Source organism: Cyprinodon tularosa, unplaced genomic scaffold (assembly GCF_016077235.1).
Source record: "Cyprinodon tularosa strain WSP-4 unplaced genomic scaffold, ASM1607723v1 ctg1429, whole genome shotgun sequence".
Lineage (NCBI taxonomy): Eukaryota > Metazoa > Chordata > Actinopteri > Cyprinodontiformes > Cyprinodontidae > Cyprinodon > Cyprinodon tularosa.
Genome location: NW_024038253.1, coordinates 55,314 through 74,761, shown reverse-complemented (window position 1 = coordinate 74,761; position 19,448 = coordinate 55,314). Strand labels below are relative to the sequence as shown.

Below are 19,448 nucleotides of genomic sequence, written 5' to 3'. Positions count from 1 at the left end.
AGGAAATCCTGTATAGTGTTTTAACAATATAAAACTGGAGAATAAATAACCAATATCCAGCTATGGACATTTTTACAATAATGGATATTCGAAAAGAGATGTGCCAAATGACAGCAGCATATTATTTATTATTTAACTGACTAAGGTTTCTATCATTACATTTGATTTTATTTGTTCCTGCTCCAGGTGGTTGGAACCTTTATTCCACTCAATAAAAACAGTTTTTGAAACTTCGGTTTTCATTCTTTTTCTGCTTTGTGCGTCAACTTTCACGAAGGGTAGACCTGTTCGGATTCACAGCCCAAACTCTTCCGGTCTCCTTTTTTTCACAGACTTTGAAGGATCCAGTCCAGGTAGATCGTGTCCTTGGAGGATGCAGCCCAGGAATTCGAACATTGCCTTTATGTGGCATTATACAGTCTGAGGGCGAGCAGCTCAGGAACCCTCCATGGACTCGTTTCAAGGCCGTCAGGACATTTTAAACCTGAATATTCTGTTATCAATAATAAGGCCTAATTTCTTTCACCGCTTTGTTCTTTCTACGTCCTTCAGTGTATCATCGATTGTCTGCTTGTTTGTTTCTCAGTCCAATCAGTTTCCCCACTGTGGGACGATGAAGGCATTTCTTCTTCTACTGTGGACCCCAATTAAAATCTGTGTTTTATTCTGAGTGGAAGGATTCCAATACCCCTTTCCCACTGGCTGAAAATATCTGTTTAAAACCGGGAACAATCGGCATTTAGTGGCAGTGGGAACAGCTCACGATTGCTTGTCTATCCGGGTCAAACGACTCGGCAAGCGACGGGGATTGAAATCGTCTCGGCTCTGATCGGAATTGTGGGCCAGGGTTACCCGCTTAATTACTTGACACCATTGTATGCAACTTACAGATGCCAACACACCACGCCAGTTGGTTCCTATCTAACAAGCAGAAACAACTCTGTTTCCATTTGATAAACATGGAGCTGAATGAGGATGAGGAGGGAGGCACCTAGCTGGACTCTGAGGAAGACAGTGATGAACCTGACAAATGAAGATGTGGATGAAACTTCCATCTCATACCCCTTTCCCACTGGCCAGTCGGTCTGATCTAACAAGCAGAAACACTCTGTTTCCATCCGATAAACATTAGGGATGTAACGATATTGACATTATCTGCTATCGCGGTGGTAAACGTGTCTCGATATCGTCGTGGTTGGGTTACAATAATAAAAGGGCAGGTGTCCGTCAAAAAGCAAGAGGAATAAACACAGTCCCGCAGAAAAAAATCCTTAACTGCATAGACCATGATCCTTTGCGCTGCATCGTCATACCAACCTTAAGCCAATAGGATTGCACGCAGATTGCACGCTGTCCACACAAGCTCGCAGCAAGCTAGCATGGCCTGTTGTGTATTAATCTGCACTAATCATAAGATAAAATAAAGTTAATGTTTTATAAGTTTAAAGTTGTTTTCACAAATGAGAAAAACAGAGCAGTTCAAGGCTAAGAGGAGAAAAACAGAGAGCAGTGAGTGTGTGTAGTTACTGCGCCTGGCTCAGAGGAGTGAGGTTTGCAGGACAACGCAGGGTGGAGGCCCCTTAGTGATAAGAAAAGCACCCGCAATAAAAATGAAATATTTGACATCCCAAGGTAGTCCAGCTCAGCAAAAATCTGACCATACAAAGGAGTTGTTATTTTCAGAGCACATGGAGCAGTAATGATCCCACAAAGGGTGATGAGACGAAGGGGGAGCAGTATGGTCGTCTGACATGACCTGAAGCAAGAGCTGACATGTTTTTGACTAAACCGTCATAAGTTTCTGATTTGAATGCACCAGATGTTTTCATGGCCTGAGAGAGTGCTCTCACAAGAATGAGATGTGTATATGAATGTCACCGTGTTTTGCAGATAAATATCAATGTGACCTTTACCAATGACTGAAATATGTTCTGAAGGGGGTTTTTCCACCGATAAAGAAATGTATAAAAGGGAGCTGGTTTCACCATTTGTCAGCTTCGGCTCACCAGCTCTGTGTAAATATGTAGTGTTCAGCAATAAACTCACTGGACCCGGACTCAGCGGCCTCTGTCTAAATTTTTTGATCTTTGTTTGAGTCTTTTTCTGCTTTTTAAGAACTTTGAATTTTTATAAAACTTAGCTTCAATTTTAAGTCGTCAAGAAGAGAATTATAGGACGACATAATTGGCGAGCCAGCTGCAGGAGGAAAGCAAAAAGGGGACGTCGGACGATCTGCAGGCACCAGCTGGAGAGCGTGGAACCCCAAGGGCCCATAATTCACCATTTAAAGGTGAGTGAATTCGTTATAATTTTCTAAATTAGTGGGGAACCAGCCTCCGACTGCTGCTTGTGAGGGTCAGACGTCACAAAGCTCTCCTAAAAAAACCTAGTTTTCCAAATTTAATAAAGTAATTTCCAAATTTGATAAGAATTTATATAACAGTATATAAAGGCAGATTAAGCTGAGGAAGGGTCCAGGTATGTATATATGTATATATGAATGTATGTTTTAAGTGTTATTAATGTTTGTGTTAAACTGTTCTGTGTTTGAATTATTTTGTAAATAAGTTAAGCTTAACACGGGTTGTTCTGAGCGGATGATTGGTAAAGGGACAGATTGATATATAGTCTGTGGAAGCCATAAATCCGGAACCAATAGTGTACGCGTGTTACGTGAGGGTATCAGTGACTAAGGTAGTCAGGGTGCTCCACGAGAAGGCTTAAGTAGTCTTAAGGTATTGGAATATGTGCCACTGTAGGGAAACAGTGAGGAAAAGGTATTGTGCCACTGTAGGGAAACAGTGAGGAAAAGGTATTGTGCCACTGTAGGGAAACAGTGAGGAAAAGGTATTGTGCCACTGTAGGGAAACAGTGAGGAAAAGGTAGAAAGAAGAAGTGCACTGTAAATATGTATATATAATTATTTGTCTTGTGTGTCTGTGTTAGTGTGTAGAGTGAAAGAGCTGAGTAACTGTAAATATGTATATATAATCATTTGTCTTGTGTGTCTGTGTTAGTGTGTAGAGTGAAAGAGCTGAGTAACTGAGGGGAAGTAAGGGGTAAGTGATATTAATAAATAAAGATTATAATATAGATAAAGCTTAAAGTGATATTAATAAAGATTATAATATAGATAAAGCTTAAAGTGATATTAATAAATAAAGATTATAATATAGATAAAGCTTAAAGATATAATAATAAATTAATAGAAGTAATTAGTACAGAATATAGTTAAAAGGAATAACCTGAAAATTAATAAGGATTGGAAAACAAAATTGATAACTGAAAAAAACACAAGAGTTATGAGAATGAAATAAATTAACGAAATTCCTAAATAAGATTGGAAGAAATTGTAAGCTTTATAAGATAAAGATATTACAAGTATATATTATTACAAACTATAGTCTACATAAAGTAAAATATATAAAGTATAGAATTAGTGAAAGTGCAAAATAACATTACAAATTTGTTTTATTAAAGATTTTATCTCAAAATTGAAAAGATCTAAATTTAGGAAGTAAATTAACTTGAAAGAAACTAAAAGAAAATAAACACGATCTGTATTGAAGAGAGCAGAACCAGTTAAGATAAAAATTAACTGAGGATTACAAAGACTGGTGAATAAGCACAGACCTGACGGTTGAGTGACTGCTAGTAGCCATGGGAATCAATATGAGCAAACAACAGTCTGACGGGCTGACGCCAGCCGAATTGGTAATATTGACACACCCATCCAATAAACGCAAAATTCGAAAATGCATGACCAAATGGCATAAGATGACATCTGGAAAAAATCGTTGGCCTAAAGAAGGCAGCTTTGATCCTTCATGCTGTGATGAAGTTGAAGAAAGATTGAGAAATAAAGATAAAAAACGGGACCGGATGCTTTTGCATAAAAAACAGAGGCATGCTGAACAGAGAGACATCCTGCAGTATTTCAAAGTAGAACACCAAAAGAGCCCAACAGCCCCTGAGTACATTAATCATAAGCCACCACCTTATCACCCTAGCGCAGCAGGTCAGTACCCAGTTGTGATAGAGTCAGGCAGAAAGGGAAAGATTACAGGGCAACTTAAATTAGTTTTAGAAGAAGAAGAGGAAGAAATAGGGGAAATGAGTAAAACCCAGCAGTATGATTACAGCTGTGAATATGATAAGTGGGATAAAACCCCAGAAGTAAGGAGAAAATCCACCCTTAGCCGTTCCCTACCCCCAGTACGTCGCAGCCATTTATCATACCCAAGAGGCCCCACATGCTGCTCAGAGCCCAGGACCAAGTCAACATACAAAGGCCACACAGATCCCAAGATAGAGTTATGTTTGGATGAAACTGAATCACTGGCAAAAGAGATAAACCAGGACTTGGTGCAACTAACGGAAACATTTGTACGACTCAAGGAGCAAGAGTTGGAAGAGAAAGCACAAAATAGACGATTAAAAAATTTAAAAGAGACAATAGAAAAACAAAAAGAGAAGAAAAGACGAGATGAAGAATTGGAAAAATTGAAGAGAATGGAAGCGGAGCAGCTTATAATAGAGGCCAAAACTGATTACCCAGACCTGCCAAGCCCACGGACTTTGTCTCTGATTGAAGAGGCAGGAAGGAGAGGGGGAAAAGACATGGAATATGAGGAAGAGGGAGGTGATGTGTCCGAATGGGAGGACAGTGAAGGCTCAGACATACTGCCAACTACAAACCCATTCCATGAGGGGTTCAAGGAGGAAAGCAGGCTAGCAGCAAAAGAAAGGAAGCCACTCACAGCTGAGTGTGACGTGGGGCTGCAAATAGTAAAAAGCGGCCCTAGCCCAATGGTGACCAGGTCCAAGACGCGACAGCAGAAGACAGGACAAAATCAAGGAGGGGCCTATATGGCTCCCTTGCTGTCTAAAGGACCTCATGACGACAGATACGTGCCATGGTCTTTTATGGACATGTTAAACCTGGCTGGAAGGCTGACCCCATTGGCAGATGGTGCTGACAGATGGATAGAAAAGCTGGAAGAAATCACTGGAGGCATCAATCTGGCAGCTGGAGACATCAAGGCGCTGCTAATTAAAACAGCAGGACACTCAGCAGCCAGAGAGGTGTTTGACGAAGCCCAGCTTCCAAGGGTCATGACCTCACACCAGTATGACAAGATATCATTCAACCAAATAAGACCCAAGGTGTGGGCAGCCTTAAGGAACAAATACCCCACCTGCAGTGATCCAACTAAGCTGAGACAAGAATGCCTAAAGGATGATGAAAGCCCCACCCAGTTTCTGCACAGGTTCCAACAGAAATGGAAAACAGAGACTGGAAGTGATGGGAATGAACTGAAAACATCTGGCCCTCTATTCAGAACCTACATCAGAGAGGCCATGCCCAAAGAAGTACAAGCCAAACTGGACGGAGTTGTGGGGCTCATGAAGATGGACTGGCCTCTGTTCTCTGAGCATGTTATACACTATGTAAACATGCATCGGGCCGAGAAACGGGCCTTTGAGGACCAAAGCAAGATGCTGGCCACCAAGCTAACCCAGCTGCAGATTGGGGAATTGTCCAAAGCAAAGAAAGAGAAAGAGAAGCCCAAGCATCAAGCTGCACTGACTGTGGTGGCCACACCCCCAACCGAGGGAGCACCAACAGGGGAGGCAGTGGTACAAGCACCAGTAGTGTCTCCTGTTATTCCTCCACCCACACAGCAGATGCAGTATCCAGCAGCGCCCCCTGTGGGAGGTGCCCTGCCACAGCAGACCCAACCCCAACCAGTCCCTCCTATTCATGTGCATCTAAACCAAGGAGGAGGTCCCCAACAAGCAACGTTCGGAAGGGGACGAGGGGGGCCACCCATGCAGGGAAGATGGAGGGGCCCACAAGGAGCCCCAAGAAGGCCCCCTCAAGGCCAATACCAGCAGATGCCACAGGCCGGTCCAGACATGGGACAACAGCGAGTGAGAATGCAATGCTGGGGATGTGGACAAGTTGGACACATGCAAAGAGATTGCCCCACTAATCCATGGATGGGACCCCAGCCTATGGAACGGGACAAGACACGTACTGGCTATAGGGGTGCCCAGAGAAACCTGATGGAGAGGCCATTCTACCTGTATTAACCCAACGTCCACAAACAGAACCCACAATTGATGTCATAATATATGACAGCCATCATCGCTTTATGATTGATACAGGAGCGGCCTACTCCTGTATAGGAAAAAGTGGAATTGGCCTGCCTCTCTCAGCATCAAAGATTCGAACAGTAGGTTTCTCTGGGAAGACCCAAATAATACCCATGACTAAGCCAGTTCCCATGATCATAGGTGAAAAGACTTTGTATGCACCACTACTTTACTCAGAAGATACACCCATAAATCTGCTGGGTAGAGATGTGCTGTGCCAGCTCAATGCAAAAATTAAATGTACCCCTAATGGAATTTATTTTGAAGCAACAGACAAGAATGAAGCCTACATGATGCCAATGGGCCTGCTAATGACCCCCCAGATAACAAGCCATGAGCCAGAAGACCAAGTATTTTGGCTGAAACTCACATCACCAACCTCCTTCCTCCAACTAGAGTAGGAAACATGGAGACCCCTGATAATGAATCACTACGAGAAATCTAAAGAACCTTTTCTTCCACTCCATTGTACCATGTTTTATGACAAAGGCAAAACACATGAAGACTACGAGAAAAGCTGGGATGAAGAAATTAACAACAAAACAACTGTCATCCAATACGCTGACATAGTGGTTGGACCACAAGGAGCTGCAGCTGTTGTCACATTTCCTGATAAAGATGTAGCAGAATGGTTCCAGTTTACCACCTCAGCACCATATGTCACATTACTGATTGCAGACAAGTATGAGTCACATGACCTAGGACCCATGGTTCAAGAAGCCAAGCAAGTCACCGAATGGGTTGACACAGCATGGGACTGCATTGGCATGTCAAAAGATGGACTGTTTTTTAAAATCTCATATTCACAAGCTAATGAAGTAATAGCAGAACACATTAAAGTTCCTGGGAAAAGACAAATGGCAGTGGCTGAAGAACATGAATCATTATTACAACAAGTTCCAGAGCAGGTATGGTCTATAAGTAAAACAGATGTAGGATTAGTAAAATTAGCAGATCCCATCAAATTTACCATCAAACCAAATGCTAAATTGCCCTTCCAAAGACAGTACCCACTTAAACGAGAGGCAGTAGAAGGAATACAGCCTATCATTACAGGATTAGAAACAGCAGGAGTTCTTAAACCAACAGTAAGCCCCTGTAACAGCCCAATTTTTCCCATCAGAAAGCCCAACAGTAATGACTATAGATTAGTCCATGATCTAAGATTGATTAATGCTATTGTAGCAGAAGAAATACCAGTAGTACCTGACCCACACACACTACTGAGTAATATACCTCCAGGTACCAAATGGTTTACTGTGATTGATCTGTGTTCAGCATTCTTCAGTGTACCGGTCCATCCAGATTCCCACTATTTATTTGCATTTATGTACAAAGGCCAACAATATACATATTCGCGACTACCACAGGGTTTCGTACACTCACCATCAATTTTCAATCGTGTACTGGCAAATGACTTAAATCACCTTGACATACCATCTACAATGTTGATGTATGTTGATGATATTCTGATTTGTTCTGTTTCTAAAGAGCAGTGTGAGAGAGACTCCATTACAGTGTTGACTGCTTTGGCAGAAGGAGAACACAAAGTAAGTAAACAAAAATTGCAATTCTACCAGCAAACAGTGGAGTATCTCGGCAGGCAACTTAGTGGGGACAAGAGGTGTATTGCACCGTCCCAACTGGAAGCCATAACCCAAATGCCCAAACCTCAGACTGTTGGTCACATGTTGGCTTTCCTTGGCATGGCAGGTTACAGCAGACCGTGGGTGTGTGATTATGCCATCAAAACGGCTCCACTGAGAGCAATGATAAAAGCCGCAGGTCAAGGACACCAGTCGGCTCAATTACAATGGACAGATGAGGCAGAGGGTGCGTTCCAGCTGCTGAAACAAGATCTCAAAACTGCTCCTGCTCTGGCCAATCCAGATTATGGCAAACCATTCCATCTCTATGTGGCTGAGCGACAAGGGTATGCATGTGCAGTATTGATGCAAGACACCCCAACAGGTAAACAGCCAATTTCTTATTACAGCACAAAATTAGATGGTGTCGAAGAAGGTCTGCCTCCCTGCTACCAGGGTTTGGCAGCAGCAGCCTTCGCCTACAAAAAGGCCTCAGTTATTACTATGGGCTACCCTGTTATTCTGTACACATCACATCAATTACAAGCACTGCTCACCAGCCCACGCTTTGTGATAACCCAAGCTCGTCGAACAGGTTATGAAGTTCTGCTTTCAGGACCTGATTTAACAATACAACGTTGTACCACCATTAACCCAGCCACAAGAATGGTATTGCCCACAGAAGGTGAGCCCCATGATTGTCTCCAGGAGACGGACACCTTCATGAAGGTAAGGGAGGACTTATACAATCATCCAATCCCATCTGATCTGACGCTGTTCGTAGACGGATCATGCGTCAGAGGTGACACAGGGAATAGAGCTGGATATGGAATAGTCCAACTTAACCCCGATGGGACCTTTACCAAGGTACAATCAATGAGTCTAGATCAACCTTGCTCTGCCCAATTGGCAGAGATAAATCTGACAATCTATACTGACAGTGCTTATGGGTACGGGGTATGCCATATAAACGCTAGCATCTGGAAACAACGAGGGTTTGTTAGAACAGATGGCACCCCAGTGACACATGGGCAAGCAGTAGTAGAGTTAATAAAAGCTATGCAACTTCCATCTGCGTTAGCTATTGTAAAATGTGCTGCTCATCAAACAGCAAAAACACCTATTGCCATTGGAAATAACTTAGCAGATGAGGCAGCTAAAGAAGCCACAGGTTCAGCAGTGCAGGGACCAATGGTTCATGTAGCTGAGTGTGAACCCATTACTAATTTGGCCTCCTTAATAGAAGCGCAAAAAAAATGTACCTGAAGCAGAAAAACGCCTATGGGTACAAAGGGGGGCGGCTCGGTTAACACACCCCCACGATGGATTGTGGCGTAGTTCTCGAGGACATTTTGTACTACCTTTGTCCTTATTACCGACAGCCATTAGAATAATGCATGGACCTGATCATTGTTCACGAGCCCAAGTTGTTCAAAAGTTACAGGCAGTTTGTTGGTCACCTTATATGACACCTATGGTAGACAGAGAACTGGCCTTATGTCCACATTGCCCTAAGTACAATGTGCGTAAAATGTTTACTCAACCCTTAGCACATATCCCTATGCCAGACGGTCCGTTCCGCCATCTGATGATGGATTACGTAGACATGATAACTCGGGTTCAGGGAAAGAGGTACATGTTGGTGGTTGTTTGTAGGTTTAGCAGATGGGTAGAAGCATGTCCCACTGCTCATAATGACCACAAAGCAGCAGCACAGTTTTTGTGTAAAGAAGTTTTTCCCAGATTTGGCATGCCTGACACAATATCATCTGATAACGGACCACATTTTGTTTCATAGGTGATCCAGCAAATGTTTAAACTGTTGTGCATAAAACAAAAGTTTGGTTGTGTGTATCATCCCCAGTCACAGGGATCCGTGGAACGAGCTAACGGGATCCTGAAATCGAAGATTGCTAAGATAGTAGCTGACAGCAACAACCGTTTGACTTGGGTGGACGCCTTGCCTGTTGCATTAATGGCAATGCGTTCTCAAACTAACCGCATAACCCATCTTACTCCTCATGAAATGCTTACAGGTCGACCAATGCCTCTCCCACAGGTTCGAGGACCCCAGCTGGCAGAGATTTCCCTAGCACAGCTTGAGCGTGAAATGGGGGACTACCTCAGGTCCTTAACCCGCATTCACAGGCTTATATTTCAACAGGTGAAAGCAGCTCACAGCCGAGACGAGACACACATTCCAGTGGATGTCAGGGACGTTCAAGTGGGTGACAGTGTGTTCATACGAGTCTTTAGACGTCAGTGGAACGAGCCTCGTAGGGAAGTCCCCTTTAAAGTTGTGCTTACCACTCCCACTGCCCTGAAAGTTGAAGGTAAGCCCTTCTGGTTTCATAAAAACCACTGCACCAGGCATCGGCCTCCAGACCCACCTGGACTCGATCCAGGACCGACGGGCTCTGCGCATGCTGACAGGGCAGCGACAAGTCTCCCTCCGCAGCACCCCTCTACTAGCTCACAAACTTTAGATGTTGCACCGGTGTCGGGCACTGATGCATCCCCACTCCCCTCAACGTCAGGTGTCCAAAGACGTTCGGCCCGCTTGGCAGCTCGCCAATCGCCAGGGTCAGGGGACTCTGAGGATGACAGTGTTCATTCTTATGTTTCCCATCCACCTTCTGATTCTGGTGGCAATGATGATGATCCTTCTGCCACTGAGACTTCTGGGTCTCACCCAGATCCATCCGTCGTTCAGGCACTGGACGAACTTCTTTCTTCTGGCCCATCAGATGCTGGTGGAGTCCTGTCCCCTTAACATCCCTCACCTGCACCTTTCCCTCTCATCCCCTCCCTTTCCCCTTCCTCCTCCGAAGCAAGTGGGCCGCCGATCCACTCGGTCCCGCCCACCCCATCGCCGTCTGGGCGTCTCCCGTATGCGCCTTCTTCAGACTTTGATTAACTTTCTTGTTGTGTTAACCCTTTGTGGGTTAACAAGGGGGGATCTTATGAAAATTAATACTAACAGTGCACACACACATTTAATGCGTCACACACAAACATGTGCACTAGCAATGGTAACACTAGCTACTAACCAAGGGGTAATCAATAATAATGATGGAGAAAATGTATCACTAATGCATGTGCAAGTCAAAGGATATGATTATGTAATGTCTGAAGAAATTTTAGGTAACTCAATGGGGAAACATTGGCTTGGAGTTCCACAAAGCATGGACTGCCGTGAGGATGGGATGGTGATCATTGAGGTAAGATGCAAAATGAACATATGCCAAAATACATTAACAGAGCAGGTAATGACGGTAGGGAAAGCGCATAGAATGCTAAAATGGGTAAACAAAAGGCAGAAAAGAGATCTAGACAAATTAAAGACTGCACACTGGGAGACCAATATGTTCCAACAATGGATTCAGTACTCTGTCCAGGCAATGTTCAAAGCCAAAAAGCGCCCTAAAGATGATTGTATAGCCTGCTATAATGCTATCTTGAGGCAGCAGGAATGATTCTAGGGGCAGTAATACTGATTATATTGATAGTTGTGTGTTGCATCATACCCCTTGTTCGGGGACTGGTCTCAAGACTTGTTGTAAGTGTAACTGGTCAGTTCCCAGTTGTAGAGATACAATTGGACCAAGAGATATAAAACATAACCATGATCACCTTCCACCCTCACCAGGTACGTGCATTTCTTTAATAATAACAGTGTATATATATATAAATATTTTGCATAACAATGACTTATATACTTACTCACGTAGATATAGCAACTTGCATGCTGAATAATCCATAGATATAAGAGATAATATGCCTTCAGATGATGCCTAAATTTGCCATACTATGTCCCCACAGGTAGATTATTGAACATGGCAGAGGCTAGTTATGATGAATATGAAGAAAACCAAATGAATTTACGAGCTGCACTGGCGTCGTTAGGCCCATCACTAGGGGTAGGATGCCCATATCTTCCTCCCAGGCACCTACTAGATCCTGCAGAGGGGCCAAGCAGTGCACCTTCGGGTTGGAGCAAACCTATGATGACACCCAGCAAGCAGCCTGAGGATCAACCGATGATGACACCCAGCAGGCAGCCTGATGATCAACCACCATTACCTACTGGGAAGCCACTGTCCATCTCGTCATCACCGGGGAACCTCAGTATCAATTTCGGCCCAACCAGCACCCCTGCTAGTCCTGAGAATCCCGAGGATCGACGACCACCGTCACCCCACCAATATAATTATCCGCCACCACCCATTCCAGGCGTACTGGCTAAGGGTCTGGCGCACCCCGAGCCACGTCGGTCCTTTGAACGGATGCGCCGCACCATGTACAAACGCAAAGTAAAGGCTGGGAATCGGCAGCTGACCCGAGACAATCTGGAACTGAGGCAGCAACTTCGGGATGCACAGCAGACCATTATCAACTTACAAGAGCAGGTGGTGCAACTTCGAGATGCACAGCAGACCATTATCGACCTACAAGAGCAGGTGATGCAGCTGACCGCTGATCTGCAGCATATGGCTCCCTACACCCAGGGGGGCCCGAACGGAGGGCAGAATTATGGACAGAATTATGGAGGCTATTATTATTATTAATATATCAACTTCAACGCCATAACTGGATTTAAGGACAATGCTGATTATTGATGATTATGCATACCTTTGTTAAACATATTGTATACTTTATGTGACAGTACAATTACTGTGCAGGAGAGTGCCACATGGTTACTCCTATGTTGGTTGTAATGACGGTCCTTTGACCACTAGAAGATGTGTTTGCCTGGCATAGTCCGGGCCTGATGAAGCTTTTTGTTTGTGTTTATGTATGTATGGGTGTGAAATACCACTGTAGGGGATAAATGCAGTGACCTCGTAACACAAGATGCTGCTTGGGCATTGGTATTTGCCTCTGCTGAGAAAACAGAATTAGAAAATCTTGCTACAAAAAAAGTAAGCAACGAGGACGGGTCCTCTTAAGGGAGCCAAGAGGGGGATCCCTCTTTGTTTTTATATATTCTGTTTTCTGCATTTTATTAGTTTAATATTTACTCAAACACCACCAGATCTTATATTACTCACTTCTACTATATGGTGTGTATTTAATCTCATGTTTAGTTTAGTGTGCACAATATATATATATAACCTTTTGTCACTTGGGTGAGTTCACATTTAAAGTGTTTTAGATTAGTTATCACCTGCATAATCACGTAAATTGATCCTTTTAGGATCAAAGGGGGGAATGTTGTGTATTAATCTGCACTAATCATAAGATAAAATAAAGTTAATGTTTTATAAGTTTAAAGTTGTTTTCACAAATGAGAAAAACAGAGCAGTTCAAGGCTAAGAGGAGAAAAACAGAGAGCAGTGAGTGTGTGTAGTTACTGCGCCTGGCTCAGAGGAGTGAGGTTTGCAGGACAACGCAGGGTGGAGGCCCCTTAGTGATAAGAAAAGCACCCGCAATAAAAATGAAATATTTGACATCCCAAGGTAGTCCAGCTCAGCAAAAATCTGACCATACAAAGGAGTTGTTATTTTCAGAGCACATGGAGCAGTAATGATCCCACAAAGGGTGATGAGACGAAGGGGGAGCAGTATGGTCGTCTGACATGACCTGAAGCAAGAGCTGACATGTTTTTGACTAAACCGTCATAAGTTTCTGATTTGAATGCACCAGATGTTTTCATGGCCTGAGAGAGTGCTCTCTCGAAGAATGAGATGTGTATATGAATGTCACCGTGTTTTGCAGATAAATATCAATGTGACCTTTACCAATGACTGAAATATGTTCTGAAGGGGGTTTTTCCACCGATAAAGAAATGTATAAAAGGGAGCTGGTTTCACCATTTGTCAGCTTTGGCTCACCAGCTCTGTGTAAATATGTAGTGTTCAGCAATAAACTCACTGGACCCGGACTCAGCGGCCTCTGTCTAAATTTTTTGATCTTTGTTTGAGTCTTTTTCTGCTTTTTAAGAACTTTGAATTTTTATAAAACTTAGCTTCAATTTTAAGTCGTCAAGAAGAGACTTATAGGACGACAGGCCGACAGCGATACTTGTAAGGATGAAAACAACCCTGAAGTTGAGATTGTGCCCGCCCCTGCAGCTTTTAAGTCAGATGTCTGGAAACTTTTTTTTTTTCGCCGTGTCAAAAAAAACGCAAAAGGAGAGAAGGTGGTGGACAGACAATGGACTATATGCAAGCACTTAAAGGGAATTCCCTATTGTTTACAATTGTTCTGGTTGCTTCTTAACTTAAACATTGCACAAAAGAATGAACAGAATATTGATATTCCTGACTACAACTTGCACTTTAAAAGAACTATGTGATCAGCGTTTTATGTTGTCATGATCCATAAATACAACAATAAATTGCCTGTTGACTGGCAAAAGCAGAAAAAATGTCTGTATGTTTTTGCTATTATCATCACAAACACTATCGTGAGTTATTTAACAGTACTGTGAGCTTTTCCACAATGTCGCAATAAATATCGTACCGTGAGGTCAATATTGAAATTGTATCGTACCGTGAGATTTTGATATCCTTACATCCCTAACAAACATGGAGCAGCTCTGGTGAGGAGTATTCAGACAGATAATAGAGCGAAACAATAAATAACACTGACTACGCCGTGGCTTCCTTCCATGTTGCTCTCCAATGTTTACTTTCCTGGTTTCCGTTATACTGGTGACATCATCAATGCTAACCCATGTGTTGGTGTCACCACACATGCAGCTGTAGGGGGTCAGAGGCCACGGAGCTGCCAGCAAGGGGTTAGATCAGCTTTTATTGCCAATGGGAAGGGAGCCAGATGCCGATTGTTAGCGAGTCAACACATGTTTAAAAACATATTTTCATTGGGAAAGAGGCTTTATGTAACGGGTCCCAAGCTGGGCCGGGTACCACGTCACAATATTGAAAAAGATGAGTGTTCAGTGTCTCGCTGGCTTTGGGCTCTGAAAAACAGAGTGAATGATCACAGGATCAAGAACACCGAACCATTCTCTTTCGTTCCCAAAACTCCTCTGATTTATTCACAATTATATAACAAAACAATCAATCAAGCAACCAATAAAATATTCCCAAAATCTGCAATAGTGTCTTTCAGTGTCCTCTTCCAGGTACAACGTGCATACGAACGTGTATACAGTTCTTATTCCCTTTTTTTCAGGTAGCGTATGTTTCAGGTAAGTAGGTGAGTGTGTGTCACTGTTAGGTAAGTATGATATGTGTGAATGTAGGTGAATGTGCAGTGTCCAGTGTCCATTAAACAGGTGAGTATGTAATGTTGTTGTTTGCTCTGTTCCCATAGAACACAAACATACAGTATAACCATAAAGCTATTGTTATATTCAACATAACCATATAACTCTGTCAAAATACATTAGTTCCTCTCACACTCAGAATCACGCTTTGACTTCAATAAACACCTAAACCCATCATCATTTCACATTGAAATATATCCACGGGCACTCTCTGTATAGGTACTAGTCCCATATAGCTGCCATTAAATAGTACAAATAATACTGTTAGCCAGTGCAGTTTTTATAGTGCTGCTAATCACAACTATAGTGCAATATGAATTCACTTTCATTTTCTTTAGCTTAAAGCTGTTCAGAATACTCAATATGTCTTTTCAAAACATATTGACATCATTGCAAATGGGAAATAAAAATGGAAAATAACAAATATGTTCAAACCATTCCAACAACAAAAAGTGCACTAAAGGCTCACTAATCTTCATAAACCATATAGTGTACAGTAAACCCTTAAACACAAATATTTGGAAATGTAAAGAGAAGAAATATTAAAGTATTATAATAAATGTAAAGATAACAAAACCCTTCACCTAATAAAATACAGTTGTCAAGTAATCAGGTAACCAACAGTAGTAATATCGTGGAAGAATATAAACAACCATCTCTCTGTGTTTAGTACATGTGGTGGACGGCGCCATCTTCAGTGTCACAAGGCCGCCCGTTGCCACGGCAATACCAACAGCACCACCCGCGAAAATCGCGGACTTTTTATAGTGTCTAAAACTCGATCTAAAGCACTCAAAAATGTCATAAACAGTCTCCCAGTAACTTCACATAAACTATTGAATCTTAAGGGATAAGTTGAGGTTGTTTTCACATTGTACTAACCTGAAAAACAGAGTGAATGATCACAGGATCAAGAACACCGAACCATTCTCTTTCGTTCCCAAAACTCCTCTGAGGGGAGGGAGCACCTGGAAACACGGACTATGACAGAAAGGTTCCGTTTCTCATCCTAGCGATCTACAGCGTATTTCTACTGATATTATTTGGCTGGATAACCATTACAGTACATTAAAATACTTTTAACTTGCATTTTCATTTTCAAGTAAAATAAAAACTATTTCACTCTTTGTGAGGGTCTCACATTTACATTGAAGCTGATTCTGATTTCTAACCAGAGTTGGTGGGGACATGTCCACACCAGGCCAGAGTTGGCGGGGACATGTCCACACCAGGCCGGAGTTGGCGGGGACATGTCCACACCAGGCCAGAGTTGGCGGGGACATGTCCACTCCAGGCCAGAGTTGGCGGGGACATGTCCACACCAGGCCAGAGTTGGCGGGGACATGTCCACACCAGGCCAGAGTTGGCGGGGACATGTCCACTCCAGGCCAGAGTTGGCGGGGACATGTCCACACCAGGCCAGAGTTGGTGGGGACATGTCCACACTAGGCCAGAGTTGGTGGGGACATGTCCACACCAGGCCAGAGTTGGCGGGGGCATGTCCACACCAGGCCAGAGTTGGTGGGGACATGTCCACACCGGGCCAGAGTTGGTGGGGACATGTCCACACTGGGCCAGAGTTGGTGGGGACATGTCCACACTGGGCCAGAGTTGGTGGGGACATGTCCACACCGGGCCAGAGTTGGCGGGGACATGTCCACACTAGGCCAGAGTTGGTGGGGACAAGTCCACTCTAGGCCAGAGTTGGTGGGGACATGTCCACACTAGGCCAGAGTTGGCGGTGACATGTCCACACCAGGCCAGAGTTGGTGGCGACATGTCCACACTAGGCCAGAGTTGGTGAGGACATGTCCACACAAGGCCAGAGTTGGTGGGGACATGTCCACTCTAGGCCAGAGTTGGTGGGGACATGTCCACACTAGGCCAGAGTTGGTGGGGACATGTCCACTCTAGGCCAGAGTTGGTGGGGACATGTCCACACTAGGCCAGAGTTGGTGGGGACATGTCCACTCTAGGCCAGAGTTGGTGGGGACATGTCCACTCTAGGCCAGAGTTGGTGGGGACATGTCCACACTAGGCCAGAGTTGGTGGGGACATGTCCACACCAGGCCAGAGTTGGCGGGGACATGTCCACTCTAGGCCAGAGTTGGCGGGGACATGTCCACTCTAGGCCAGAGTTGGCGAGGACATGTCCACTCTAGGCCAGAGTTGGCGAGGACATGTCCACTCTAGGCCAGAGTTGGCGAGGACATGTCCACTCTAGGCCAGAGTATTATATTCTCTTTTCTAGTTAAAAAATCTGGGCTTCTCAGAGGACCAGTGTTTCCCATTAATGGCGGGCCGCCACAGTGTCTTTGGGCCCGCCACAGTGTCTTTGGACCCGCCACAGTGTCTTTGGGCCTGCCACAGTGTCTTTGGGCCCGCCACAGTGTCTTTGGGCCAGCCACAGTCTTATATAGACACAGTGAGAGAGAGAAAACAACAACAAAAAGATCTGTCAGAGAGACAAATTGTTATATTTTTTTTAAGCGCGCGTCCCGCCCTCTTTATAAAAATGCCACCCCAGCTGCCCGGTTCGCCCGTTCCTATTCCTGTCCTCCAGCAGCAGGTGCTGCCGTGGGGCGCCTCCCCCGTCCCAACCCCGTCATCCTGCTTCCACAGAAGTCCCCATCAGCGCTGCGGTCAGAGACACAGCATGCAGATATCCCAAGTTTTCCTGATATAGTTGTTCATAGATGCCCGCGAGTCAGATAAATGATCCTGGATTTTACACTTTGCAAGGTGGTGTTTTGTTCTTTTAATGCCAGTGAGTGCAAGCAGGCAATAATTCATGCATCATGTGTGGATTAGAACTACTTCGATTGCGCAGGAACAACAATAGAGAGCGGGGTGTAGGTTGCTGGTGAAACCTGTGCAGCGTATCTGTCCAAAGCGGTGCTCTGTTCAACCAGCGATGCAGGTGACTGGTTGATCAGAGAGCTGATTGGATCAGTCTGATAAGTTTCTGTCACCTAGTTACAACTCAAAGCTGTGCATCCTATGAAATGGTTGAGGTTCAATCCTCCAGTAAAAAACAAAAATATATGACTCATTTTACTGCAGAATATACTAAAGTATATCCACGTCTAGTGAAGGGGAGGAACAGTGGCAGATCTACTGTTCCTCCCTGGGGGAGCAGCGTGTTTTCCTGGGGCACTGAAAAGCATGAAACAAGCATCTCCCTGAAATAAGTTTCTGGAACTTGGGATGTCTAAGCATGTTTACCCTCAGCGCCCTCCTGGCTTACATTAAGGTGGGGAGCTAGCGGGATGTAAATGTTAAAAGTTATTTGGTCTAAAATAAATAACTGAATTCGAAATATTTTATCTTAAATAACGGCATTTGATTCACACAGCAACAGTCACTTAATCAACTTGTCCATTGTATTTTTCTCTCTAAGATAATGATTTGTAGGCTCCTTAGTGGACCACAAGAGAAAAAAGAAAAAGAAAAGTGGCCTAAAAAAAATGGGACAGTGATTCGTCTCCATGTTCTGAATGCTGGCGTACCATAAAGAATAAATGATGAACAGTTTAGTTTGTGCCTTCAAGTCGTTGCTCATAGGAAGACGTTACTTGGATAGAACCTCACGGAATATCTTCAGAACGGCTCCAAATGACACAAAGCCCAATGTAAAAAAACGGCGTTCCCCTTTAGGTGGGATACACCACGCTTAAAAATGTGCACACATGAAAACCCCCGAGGGTCTGAGACTCTCCCACCACTGTCTCCTGAAATCCTGTGGGAAACACTGGAGGACCATGACTCCCAGTTCCAGGTTAACATGTTTTCTTATTGAACAGAGAATCAGACTGCAGAGCTTCTACAGATCTAGAAATGTAGTTTCTAGAATCATTATATTAGTAAAGAGGTTCATAAATGATCTCCTCCTCCATTTTAGATGTGATTAATCTATCTCTGTTACAGGGATATGTACCTAAAGCTTTTAAGGTTGCTGTAATTAAACCTCTGCTTAAGAAACCGTCTCTTGACCCAGATGACTTGGTCAATTATAGACCTATATCCAATCTTCCTTTCTTATCCAAAATTCTTGAGAAATTAGTTGCCAAACAAGTTTGCGATCACTTACACCATAATGAACTTTTTGAAGAGTTTCAGTCTGGCTTTAGAGCTCATCATAGCACTGAAACAGCTCTGGTGAAAGTCACTAATGATATTCTCATGGCCTCAGATAATGGACTTGTATCTGTGCTCGTCCTGTTGGATCTTAGTGCTGCATTTGATACAGTTGACCATAATATTCTTTTAGAAAGACTTGAATATTTTGTTGGAATTAAAGGAACAGCACTAGACTGGTTTAAATCTTACCTATCTGATCGAATTCAGTTTGTTCATGTTAATGATAGATCTTCAACACGCTCAAAGGTTACCTGTGGAGTACCACAGGGATCAGTGCTAGGACCAATTCTCTTTACTTTATACATGCTCCCAATTGGTAGAGTTATTAG

General features: G+C 43.7%; 1 protein-coding gene across 1 annotated transcript in view; it reads right to left on the bottom strand.

Moving 5' to 3' along the window:
• Positions 1-19,448, bottom strand: part of LOC119779112 (zinc finger and SCAN domain-containing protein 2-like) — a 28,514-nt gene that overhangs the window by 6,352 nt on the left and 2,714 nt on the right. The window lies entirely within an intron of this gene.